At 43.2% G+C, this 13,055-nt stretch overlaps 1 protein-coding gene across 6 annotated transcripts in view; it reads right to left on the minus strand.

Moving 5' to 3' along the window:
- Positions 1-13,055, minus strand: part of slc25a42 (solute carrier family 25 member 42) — a 66,858-nt gene that overhangs the window by 33,497 nt on the left and 20,306 nt on the right. Inside the window, exon 1 of one of the 6 annotated variants that reach the window (XM_072482296.1) lies at positions 1,012-1,105. The exons of 4 other annotated variants lie outside the window; for them this stretch is intronic. The gene's annotated coding sequence lies outside the window, so the exon portion shown is untranslated. Of the gene's footprint in view, positions 1-1,011; positions 1,106-13,055 lie in introns of those variants that run through there. One more of the 6 variants, XM_072482299.1, reaches the window with a different exon arrangement.

Here is a 13,055-nt window from a genome sequence, read left to right on the forward strand (position 1 = left end):
GATGTGCAGGGGAGGTGGATTGGTCATGCTAAAATATTAAAAAATAAAATAAAAAAGTTTCTGTACAGGTTGTCCTTTTCTTGTGGCTCTCAAATGTCTGAAGGTAATCGTATGCAGCTCCAAGATTCAGAACGTTTTACCACCCCGACTTATTGGAAGAGATCAATTATTAGGAAAATTCATGCAAACTAATTTTCACATTGTAGATTTTAATGACGGATGCTATTGCTACTGAGCTTTCAGATACAGACTGAAGTTAAACTGGACTGCTGATGTGCTTCCCTACCCATAAGAAATCCTGATCGAAACAAATGTCAGCAACAATAAAATGCAGCGTAGAGCGCCTTTTCCTTTCGGTTCAAAAGAATCAAAATCATGAGGCTTTTGAATTTTTTTTGTGCCAAACTGGAGGACATAAGCAGAGTTAAGATAAATGATCTGCCTGAAACCACACCATCTGACTCTCAGCAATTCTGCAAAAATCACGCATTCCCTTTCCAATCGCTTTAGAATGATAGTTCAGCCAGCATCTCTAGAATTCAAAGATCTAGGTTCACCAGGCGTTTCTTTCACTGACCTCTCTGTAAATATCAAGGCTATTTTAATGTAATGTGCCAGGGAGCCTGCAGCTGATGTTTTGCATTCAGCTTTTCCAATAAATCGATTCAAGGGTAGGGTAACATTCAGATTTTCAGTCAAATGCCCAGAGACGTGCAAGACCAGTCCAGCCTCGTAACTGCTTCGCTTCCAGCAAATGTTCTACAATCATAACAGTGACTCTTTCTGGTTTTGCTGATGGATCATCCTTTTACAGCGTATATTTTTCAAATTTCCCACTGAAACATGTACGGCCTCATATGGATGTACACCATCAGTGAGCAATTTTATAGACCCTACCACTCTACTTATCCAGATGTTAGTGTGAATGGGTTGAAGGCGCACCGATGACAGTGACGTTCTCCATTACAGCAAATCACTCAACTTACCTGTTACCACCAGCCTGCCACTCACCTTAGTATGCTGAGGTTTAAGTGATCCAAAATCAGCACCATGGCCTTGCACTTTATAAGTTTCTTCTCTTCACAATCCAAGGTTCCAGGGCTTTTGCACCAGATTTGGTTTGAGCTGCAGAGTTTAGTTTTTGTATCAAACAACTCAATCAAAGTTACAACAGTAAAAGTAAATATTGCAGAGCAGCACTGTGGCACAGTGGTTAGCACTGCTGCCTCACAGCGCCGGGTTCCCAGGTTCAATCCCAGCCCCGGGTCACTGTGTGTGGAGTTTGCACATTCTCTCCATGTCTGTGTGGGTCTCACCCCCACAACCCAAAAAGATGTGCAGGATAGATGAATTGGCCAAGCTAAATTGCCCCTTAATTGGAAAAAAAGAATTGGGTACTCTAAATTTCTTTATTTTTTAAAGTAAATATTGTTTTCTACACTTTTGTTCCTTTGTCCCTTCAGCCTATTGTAGTGTCAACTGTTTTATTTATGTTTTTTTCACCAATATGACAATTAGAAATTTCAAACAGATTCTCATGGGGAGGCTCAAAGCAGGATCCAGAAACTTATGTTGCAAGGACAATGACAATGATTATATGGCATCCTCAGCTCAGAAACAAATGTCCCACTGCACTTCACAGACTTGAGGGACTAATGCACAACAAGCAATGGTGGTGGTTACGAGAGATATTTGACCAAAATATATTTGGGTAGCACAGTGGTTAGCACTATGGCTCCACAGCACCAGGGTCCGAGGTTCGATTACTGGCTTGAGTCACTGTCTGTGCGGAGTCTGCACATTCTCCGTGTCTGCGTCGGTTTCCTCCAGGTGCTCCGGTTTCCTCCCACATGTCCCAAAAGACGTGCTATTAGGTAATTTGGACATTCTGAATTCTCCCTCTGTGTACCCGAACAGGTGCCGGAATGTGGCGACTAGGGGCTTTTCACAGTAACTTCATTGCAATATTAATGTAAGCCTACTTGTGACAATAAAGACTATAAACATTATTATTATTTTATAGGAGGATCCAACCAGAGGGGAACAGCTAATGTTCTGGGAAGGAATTCCACACAATAAGATCATAGCAGATCATAGCAGATCAAGGGACAATCTGTAGGGTAAAAGGTTGGGGATGCACACGAGGTTTTGGCCAGGGGAACAGGTTGATTGTGGGCTGGAGTTATGGAGGAAGCTACAGAGAGAGGGAGGATGCAATCGCAGATGCAGAGAGGGAGAGAGAGGGGATGGGGGGGGGAAATTCAAATAGAAGTGTGAACATTTTAAAAATACTTGGGGCGGCACGGTGACATAGTGGTTAGCACTGCTTCCACATGGCACTGAGGAGCCGGGTTCAATCACAACCCCGGGTCATTGGCCGTGTGAAGTTTGCACATTCACCCCGTGTCTGCGTGGATCTCATCCCCACAATCCAAATATGTGCAGGGTAGGTGGATTGGCCATGCTAAATTGCCCCTTAATTGGGGGGGAAAATGAATTGGGTGCTTTAATTTATTATTTTTAAAAAATTCTTATTCTTTTTCATGGGATGTGGGCATTGCTGGCAAAGCCAACATTTGTTGCCCATCCTTAATTGCCCGTGAGTGGCTTGCTCAGCATTCGGAGGGCAGTTAAGGGTCAACCTTTTGCTGTGGGTCGGGTAAAGGCTACACCCAGAAAAAGAGGGCAGATCTTCTTCCTGAACGGACACCAACTAGTGCACCAAATGACAGACTACTGATTCAGTCCGAATTCAATTTAAATTTCACCAGCTGCTATGCTGGGATTTTGACCTGTGTACCCAGGGCATTAGCCTGGATTACTAGTCCAGTGGCATTACCACGAGACCACAATCTCTCTGCAATCTGAAATTCATAGATTATCATAGTTTTGGGAAAGCTGGAGCCAATGTAGGTTAGAGATAATGAAAATCAGGATGGGTTCCTGTTTACAGCTGTCTGATATCAAATTAGATATAGCTGCAATGCTTCAAGTGTCGAATAGGCAGTATTGCATAGTCTCACAAGCAGGTCACTTTAATGAGCAGCAGAGGGTCTGTTGGAAATTAAAACACACCAAAAGTCAACCGCTTTCGGAGAGGAGAGAAAAATTAGCTGAAGAAACAAAATGGAACGAAGGAAATATTGAAGTATACAAACGAGAAAAGCTAAACGCTAATTTAAATTAGAAATAAAGTGTGCCCAATAAAAAGAAATGGGCAACATATCAGCATTGATGAAAGATTTGGCTTGAGTTTCTGCTTTTTATTTCAAATGTCATTGCCTCTCCTTTCATCTTTGCTAGGTCACTTGATTTCTTTCAAAGCAAACACTTATTCTTGGAATCAAGCCAACCTGTATCAAGGGTCAGTGCTGTCAATGCTTCCCAGCACCTGGCAAATGTTGAAAGTCCCATGTTCTCAGTTACGGAGTATTGTGAAATGACTGATGCTGAATCACTATCCATCTGCTGTCTGGCCTGCACATAGTCATTCAACACATCCAACACTAAATGCAACACTCTTCCAGCACAATCTTGTCTTACCAATAATGATTAAAGATAAATATAGCATTTAATTTGGTTGGGGGGGGGGGGGGGGGGGGGGAAGAGATGCAGAGTGGAGAGAGAGAGACACACATACATTGGCAGGGGGAGAAAAGAGAGAGTGAGAGAGACACGTGGGGAGGGGAGAGACGGACATGGTGGGGTGAGTATGAGATAAGACAGAGAGCCAGATGGGAAGAAATGGGGGGGGGGGGGGGGGGGGGGGGGTGAGAGAAAGAGAGAGAGAGAGAGAGAGAGAGAGAGAGAGAGAGAGAGAAGAGAAAGAGTGTGTAGGTCGGAGAGAAGGTGATAGGAGACAGGCCAGCAAGACTGGGTAAAGAAGAGACAAGAGGACCGGGCTGGTGAGGGCAGTGGAGTAAGAAAATCAGCAACTAATTTACTGCACATTTCACAATCTCAGGGCAGTAAATTATGTACTTTTGAAATGTACTTGCTTTTGTAATGTAGGAAACAGGTACTAACCTTTAAAAGGAATATTGGTGGAAGTGTGTTAAACACTGACCTTCCTACACTGGGACCTGGGCACCATCCAGTCCAGACTGTTGGACAAGAATTTCCTTTCTGCTGGCTATAGGAGCCCAATATGAAGTCAGTTTTAACTATTTTAATCCAGCTCCTAGTGATATTGGCTTTATAGCACAAAATAAATATTTAGTGATATTAAACTGGCAAAATGCATTTCTCCAAATCTGGCCTCCCGAGCACCCCAATTTTAATCGCTCCACCATTGCTGGTCATGCCTTCGAATTCCATACCCCAAGCTCTGGAATATTCAGCACCATTCATGACTGCAGAGATACTGAAGCAATCCGAATCTAAATGCAGAAAGATCGAGACAATACCCAAGCTTGGAATGATAAATGACAAATAATATTCTTGACTCACAAGCAAGAGGCAATGATCATCTCCAACAAGAGATAATCTTCCCATGACATTCAATAAATATTACCATCGCTGAATCCCCCACTATCAGCATCTTGGGGATTTACCACTGCTGCCTCACGGCACCGAGGACCCCGGTTCGATCAGGGCCCCGGTCACTGTCCGTGTGTAGTTTGTATACTGTCTGCATGGGTCCTACTCCCAAAACCCAAAAAGATGTGCAGAGTAGGTGAATTGGCCACATTAAATTGCTCCTTAATTGGGAAAAGAAAGAATTGGGTACTCTAAATTTTTTTTTTTTTTTTTTTTAAAGCATTAACATCAAGCAACCGGTCTGATTGGCACCCCATCCACAAACAATTACACCCTCCACCACCGACGCAGAGTGGCAGCAGTGTGTACCATCTACAAAATGCTCTGCAGGACAGCACAATCCAAACCCATAACCGCTGCAACCTAAAAGGATAAGGGCAGCAGATGCATGGGAACACCACCACCTGCAAGTCTCCCTCCAAGCCACACACCATCCAAACTTAGAACTATAATCAACATTCCTTCACTGTTGCTGGGTCGGTCAATACTCCCTCCCTAAAGGCACCCTGGGCGTACTCATACCACATGGACTGGAGCAGTTCAAGAAGGCAACTCACCACCACCGTTCCAAGGGCAATTGGGATTTCCATATCTTGGATGCCTACTGTTAACATAGACAGACATCAATGATGAGGTCCAACACTGCCTTCAAGAATGTAAAAATTAAATTTGGGATACTTGTCTAAATTAAGAGAGGCACAACAATAAGGCATAATGCAAAATTCGCAAGGAGCCACGGAGTAGCTCCAAAATCATGTTCAGCCACAATGTTATCCACAATCAAATAGCCTGTCCACAGTAAGCTCCCACAAACTGCAATATGTGAATAACCAGATAATCTGTTTCTGTGATGTTAATTGAGGGGGAATAATAAACACTATGCGCAGAAAAGGAAAGCTGATTACCAAGTTTGGAATAAAACAAACCCAATATTGAAATATTTAATATTAAACTAAGTGCCCAAAATGGAAGGAATTCTGTTCCCCAACAACAAATATCATTTAATCAGCCCAAACCCTCATCTCAATAATAAAATTTCTCCCAATCATTCCTACCAAGGCTAATCATAAATCGTAAATGCAAAGACAACAATCATTCAACCTGCTGGTTCTTTGAAAGAAAAAATCCTGCAAATTGTTTTTCAAGTACACGTTCAAATGACTTTTGAAAGTTCCTTTCATGAAATGTATTCCAGATTTTAACAAATGCCAGTATGCAAAAAGTTATCATTTCCTGTTTAGTTCTTTTGCCAGTCAGTTTAAATCATACAATGGTTAGAGCATAATAATAATAATCTTTATTGTCACAAGTAGGCATACATTAACACAGCAATTAAGTTATAATGAAAGCCCCTAGTCGCCACACTCCAGCGCCTGTTCGGGTACACGGAGCGGGAATTCAGAGTGTTCAAATTACTTAATAGTATGTATTTCAGGACTTTTGGGAGGAACCCGGAGCACCTGGAGAAAATCCACGCAGACACGAGGAGAACGTGCAGACTCCGCACAAACAAGCCGGGAACTGAACCGGTGACCCTGGTGCTGTGAAGCCACAATGCTAACCACTGTGCTACCGTGCTGCCCATAGAAGGAAGCCATTCAACCCATCTTGCATTCGCCAGCTCTCTGCTGGAACTAAACCAGTCCCATTCCCCTGCCTTTTCCTGGTAGTCCTGCAAATTCTCACTCCTTACAAAGTTATCCAATTCTCCCTTTGAAAGTTATGTTTAAATCTGTCTCGACCACACTTTCAGGCAGTACATTGCAGGTAAAAATAATGTTGCGTAAAAAAGCTTTTCCTCATGTCGATTACCTGCGATTACTGCCAGAGGAAACAAGTTTCTCCCTACTTTTCTCCCCAAATAACTCAAACACCTTTACGAGATCTGCCCTTCTCTGCTCTCAGGAGACCAACCTCGGGTTCACCAATCTCCCTATCTTTTGGTCACTTGTGACACAGAGATACAGCATCGAAAGGTGACATGGCATTCAAAATTGCTCTTCAACATAAAGAGGATTTGACTGTGGAGAGAAAGTTGTGACAATACTAATCAGTGGGCCAGGCTGTTCACACACCAAGTGTACTTCAGTATGTGGTTCTCAGATAGAGGATATAAACATGGGACATGAAATGGGTTAGGGATAGGAGATTATGAATCAGTTGCTGGGGACAAGGAATCAAATTCTACACATTTTCCAACAAGGAACGTTAGATGAGAAAAAACAGAAAATGCTGGGAATACACAGGAAGATCAAGATGTACCTGTGGAGAATGAAACAGAGTAAAGTTCAGGTCAATTACTGGCTGAGGGCTCTAGCTGATTTTTAAAATCTCACTAGATCAGGATACTGTAATAACTGTCAAAGAACAGCTTATTCAGCACAGATCAGAGATTGATTTTAGGAATTTATTGGGCTGTGTGTCTTTGCTCCATACTGGGCAATACACTTCCTTTTTTAATAAATTTAGAGTACCCAACTATTTTTTCCCCAATTAAGGGGCAATTTAGCATGGCCAATCCACCTAACCTGTACATCTTTGGGAGTGAAAACCACGCAGACATGGGGAGAATGGGTAACTGTCCGTGTGGAGTTTGCGCAGAGCCGGGATCGAACCCGGGTCCTCAGCGCCGTAGGCAGCAGTGCTAACCACTGCGCCGCCCTACACTTCCTAAGTGATATGTTTTAGCGTTAGCAAAGATTTCAACCCTAAAATTACTTATCAAGTTCAGTCATCTAGAATTTGATCATCTTTGTTTTACACCAGATTAATTTAAAGTCAAAAGCTCTGGAGTATCATTGTTATGCAGACAAACCCCCTCGGTGAACAATCTCATGGGGTGAATTCGCACTAAGGTGTTTAGTAGCGCAGTGAATCAATTTCAGGTTTCCACCAATGCTAAACCTGCAAAGTGCAAAACAAGTGCCCAAGCTCAAACCAACGAGCAAAGGACTGTACTACTTTGCTGCAGCAACTGATTGGACCTGGCCTCTGGATTTGGGCTTCATTTACACTGGATCAACACTGAGGCTTGATTTCTCTTGATCATTTAACAGACCAGTGCCGTTCTGATTGCATTGTTGCACTGAGGGACGGAGAATGACAAAACGCAAAAGAACTTGCCTTATATAGCACCTTTCACAACCTTGGCATTTCTCAAAGCATTTTACAACCACTGAGGTGCTTATCGTAAAAAGAAAACGCAGCAGCCAATTTATGTCCAGCAATGTTCACAAATGATAACATAATATTGACCAGATAATTTATTTTAATGATATTGGTGAGGGTAAAGTATTAGCATGATCACCAGGAAGAATTCCCCATCTCTTTTCAAAGTAGTGCCAAGGCATATTTTATAACCAGTGACAAGGCGGCAGGTTGACATCAATGCATAATACAAGTCACAACCCAAACTGAGCAGACTATTCCTCCAGATTGGTCTTGTTTTAATCCAGTGAAACTAGTGGGGCACTTACTTGAAACCCGGCACTGCCTGTGGCTAGGAATTGCACCATCCCTGAATTTGAGGCCAAAGTTTCACACCATTCTGATCAACCAATCAAATGACACACATGGCACTTCTGGACTCTGAACAGAATCCAAATATCCCAACTAAACAAGCATGGCTAACTGGCTGTTAAATATTGGAAGATTGATCTGCTTATCATGTAAATAGCGAACTCCAACAAATCAAACTGTGTTGGACTTTGTAAGCTCAGTGCTGGAAACTCAGATCAAAACAAATAATACTAATACATCAGGAATTACAATTACCAAATCTCAAGCACTTCTCAACTGAAAAATATTATTGAATTGCATTCACTTAGTAACCAATTGGTTACAGAAAGGGAGAATGAACAGTTAACATGTTGGTTGGTAGGCATCAGGAGTACCCCCTGCCTTCTTTGCATAGGGTCAGGCTGTCTTTCAAATCCACACGTACCAATAGGGTCTTGGTTTAGCAGCTTATCCTAAAGAGGGTCTCTCAGCAAGAACTTGCGTTCAGATATTGACTTAATGTATAAAAATATGCCAAGATGCTTCAAGGCTGTGTTGCAAAACGTTTGACAATGAGTCAGCTAAGGAGGCATTAGGATTGGTGACCAAACGCTTGGGTCAAATAGATAGGTTTTAAAGAACGGCTTAAAGGAGGAGCAAATAAAAGGCTCAGAGAGGGAAGGTCAAAGCTTACAGCCTAAGCATCTGAAGACACAGCCACCAATGATAGTGTTGGAAATCAGGGAGGCCAGGTTTGGTAAAGAGAACACAGCACCTTTTCAATAATCATAGAATTTACAGTGCAGAAGGAGGCCATTCGGCCCATCGAGTCTGCACCGGCTCTTGGAAAGAGCACCCTACCCAAGGTCAGCACCGCCACCCTATCCCCTATAATGCTCTGGAGCATTCAAGAATGCTCGACTTAACTTCTGCTCAACCCTAACTGTAATAATAATAATCTTTATTAGTGTCACACGTAGGCTTACATTAACACTACAATGAAGTTACTATGAAAATCTCCTGGTCGCCACACTCCGGCGCCTGCTCGGGTACACTGAGGGAGAATTCAGAATGTTCAATTCACCTGACAAGCACGTCTTTTGGGACTTGTTGGAGGAAACTGGAGCGCCCGGAGGAAACCCACGCAGACACGGGGAGAACGTGCAGACTCCACACAGACAGTGACCCAAGCCGGGAATCAAACCCAGATCCATGTGCTCATTCATTCCTTCTAAGCTAGTTTATGGTTTCAGAACTGCCGATCAGAGGCCGAGTTCAAGTCCTTTATGTGTTCCATCATGACGTTTTGCTCCAATGTCATGATGAACTTGGCAGAGGATTAATGGTATCACTGTTGAAATGATTGAATTTCATATCAATCTTCATTCACTAGCAGCTATAACAGACTCAATATCACATAAAATGGAGAAATATAGAAATTAGGATCTCATGGATTGGGTGTATAACAACTCATCTGCAACAGGAAGTGACAAATTTTCAGAAAGCTGAGTAGTTCTCAGAGAGGTTTAAACTTGAGTATTATGACCACAAAAGTTAAGAAAAATACCCTCCTGACCTGTTGAAGGCAAAATAGCAGTGATGGTACTGTTCCCGTTAATGGATTTTCATTACAATCTGGTGCAATCAATTAGAAGACACTTAATATCCAACCTTAACTGGCAACCAATTGGATTTGAGTTATTTGGCACTGCGGTCCTGCTTCTATTGCAGATAGCAGTATTAGAATCAAGTAATCCTTGCCAGTTAGACAGTGACACTTGGCATGGAGTCTCTGGCACTTTTAAAAATGCTAAATTGTCGCTGGGTTAATATCCTGAAATTAGTAGCAGCATTTCAACCGATTCAGCCCATTTAAGTTATTGTGAAGTATGGTCATTGTTGACAGCAAGGCCCCACAACCAGCAATGAGAGGAGTGGGCAGATAAATTCTCTTTAGTTGCAATATAAATATTGGCTAGGGCACTGGGGGAAACTCTGCAACTCTTTCTTCGAATAGAGTCGTGCAACCTTTCACATGCACTTGAGGGGGAGGCATGCACTTGAGGGGGAGGCAAACAGAGTCCCAGCTCGTCAGCTCTTCTGGAAGATGACACCTTCCCACAGTGCAACAATCCCTCAGTAATGCAGTAGGAGTGTCCAGACTAGATTTTTGTTCTAAAGCCTCTGGAGTCAGAAAATTGTGGATGCTCACTTAACCACGGCTGGTGCCACTGGAAGCACCACAAGGACTGTAACGATTCAAGGAGAAGTCCCACCATTGCTTACTCAGAACACCTGGGGATAGACAAGAAAATAAGCGTCTTGTACTGGTAATCATAACACAAGAATAATAATGACAACACTGACAGCAGCTGGTACTGCACTTGTCAAGTGAAGGGAGTTGCAGCATTTGTGCCATTCCCAAATTATTTATCATGCCAATAAGAAGCGCAGAGTGTGAGGATGGTCCATTCAAAACTTAAACAAGAAAATGTCAGAACTGCTGCAATCCAACTACATTTTGCATCAAGATTGCGCTTCAGTGAATGGCCATAACAGATAAATACAGAATCTACATCATGATAGTAAAAATGCTCTGTTCGTAATAACTGCAAGAAATAAGGATCACATCTGTAATGCCACAGATAGTACAAAAATGAAACATTAGAGCATCAGTATACTTGGCCAAATGTCCGTGACTGGAGAAAAGAGGGACTAAATGTTGACCAAGAACTTTAAGAGTTGGGTTCAAGTCCTACATTTTTCTTCAATTTAAAATTTGTAGTCAGGATGTGGAAAACGCATGCAGCAGATATGCGGATGAACCATCACTTCCAAATCACACACCATTCTGACTTGGACATATGTCACAGTTCCTTAATCGTCACTGGGTCAAAATCCTGGAACTCCACACAGACTGCAGCAGGTCAAGTTGGCGGCTCAGCGCCACCTCCTCAAGGGCACAAAGGCAATAAATACTGGCCAAGCATGACCATATCCCAGAGAATGAAATTTAAAATAAAAATACTGGCACGGGTCTGCTTAATGCAAACGACAGCAACACCCTCATCACCTGATTTGTCACAGCCTTTGGTACGCCATGAAAAGGTATGTATTATCCCTCGATAAGAATCCAGACATGTCCTCCTTAATACATCTACACTCATAATAAAACAAGTGAACAAGAAGTTAGGTGCTTGCCCAGTTTTAGCTGCTGGCCTGTGATCTGGTACAGGACAAAAAGCAAAAAAGACAACCCACAGCCACCTGATTTATATACGCGTTCCTCCGGTTGACGAAGGATTTGGCCAGTTGCCCAACTTGGTTGTTTTAACAATGCGGAGGATTGATCGGCAACTTCAGCAGGCTTTAATCAACCACCAAAATAAGAGCAAAATACTGCAAATGCTGGGGACCTGAAATAAAAACAAAGTACTGGAAAAACTTAGGAAGTCTGGAAGCACCCACAGATGCTGTCAGGCCTGCTGAGTTTTTCCAGCACTTTGTTTTTCTATCAACCGCATACCAATCAGTGAGTCCTGGTAGGGGTGCAGGTTTCCATTCCCTGAGGAGCACTGAATATTTTCCCTTAGTTTCATGTAGCTCACCACCACCTTCTCACAGGCAACTAGGGATGGACAATAATTGCTGGACTAGCCAGCGACACCCACATCCCACAAACACCAGATTTGATCAAATTCACCTTTTTGTAACTTCATGAGGTGAGGGTTTGAATCCACAACCTCTACACAATCCTACTCTTTTTAATAAACTTTTAAAATATATATATTTTATTCCAAACAATACAAAAGTTCCCACAATCATAAAAAACACTCGCAATCATATGACAGATTGTCATTTTATATCTTTATAAAACGGACTAATGTTACCCCCAAAACAAGCCTCCCCCCCCCCCCCCCCTACTAACTGCTGGCGACAAATAGATCTTTGAAAACAGAGATAAACAGCACCTCGAGTGGAATCCCTCCCCTGACCACCCCCTCACGGGCGAATTAAATTTTCTCCATTTGCAGAAACTCTGCCACATCCCCCAACCATGCCGAAGCCCTCGGTGGCACCGCTGACCTCCATCCAAGCAGCATCTGTCACCAGGAAATCAGAGAGGTGAAGAGCACAACATCAGCACCCATCCCCTCCAGCAGCTCCAGCAACTCTGATCAGCCAAAAATAGCTACCAAAAGGGCACGGCTCCAATCTCACCCCCACGATTGTCGACAAAGTTGTAAACACTGATGCCCAGAACTCAACCAGTTTTGGGCAGGACCAAAACATGTGCACGTGATTCACCGGCCACCCTGACCACCTCTCATACCTATTCTCCACATCTGGAAAGAACCCACTCATACACGCTCTAGGCATATGAGCCCTGTGAACCACTTTAAATTGAATCAGGTTCATACTGGCACAGGAGGTCGACTTCACCCGGTACAATATTTCACTCCAGGCCCCCCGCCCCCGCCCCCCAGTGCCACTCCCAGCCCCTCCACTCACTTTACAGTTATCTCAAAATGGAGCCTTCCCCGTCTTCAGCAACCAACCATATATATCAAAGATCTTTTCTTCCACCAGCTCATTGCATGATAACAATCTATCCATCAAGGTATGACTCAGGAGCTGAGGGAACAAAGGAAACTCTTTGCTGACAAAGTCTTGCATCTGCATATACATAAATCTGCTCCCCCGGGGTGCTGGTATTTCTCCTTCAACTCCCCCATTCCAGCAAATCTACTCTCCACAAACAGATCCCTGATCCTCTCAACCCTCTCCCTCCTCCAGCTCCTGTAAATTGAGTTCATCCTCGATGGCGCAAATCTACGATTTTCACAGGCAGTACCGACCTGCCCCCCATCCAAAATGCCGCCTGAGCTTGTTCCAAATATTATGGGATGCCAGCACCACCACCAGGCTCGCAGTATACCTAGACGGGGAGAACTGGAGGGGGGCTATGACCAATGCCTTTAAACACGCCCCAACGCAAGAAGTCTCCTTCATTTTTC

The sequence above is a fragment of the Scyliorhinus torazame genome, chromosome 18 (assembly GCF_047496885.1).
Source record: "Scyliorhinus torazame isolate Kashiwa2021f chromosome 18, sScyTor2.1, whole genome shotgun sequence".
Taxonomy (NCBI): domain Eukaryota; kingdom Metazoa; phylum Chordata; class Chondrichthyes; order Carcharhiniformes; family Scyliorhinidae; genus Scyliorhinus; species Scyliorhinus torazame.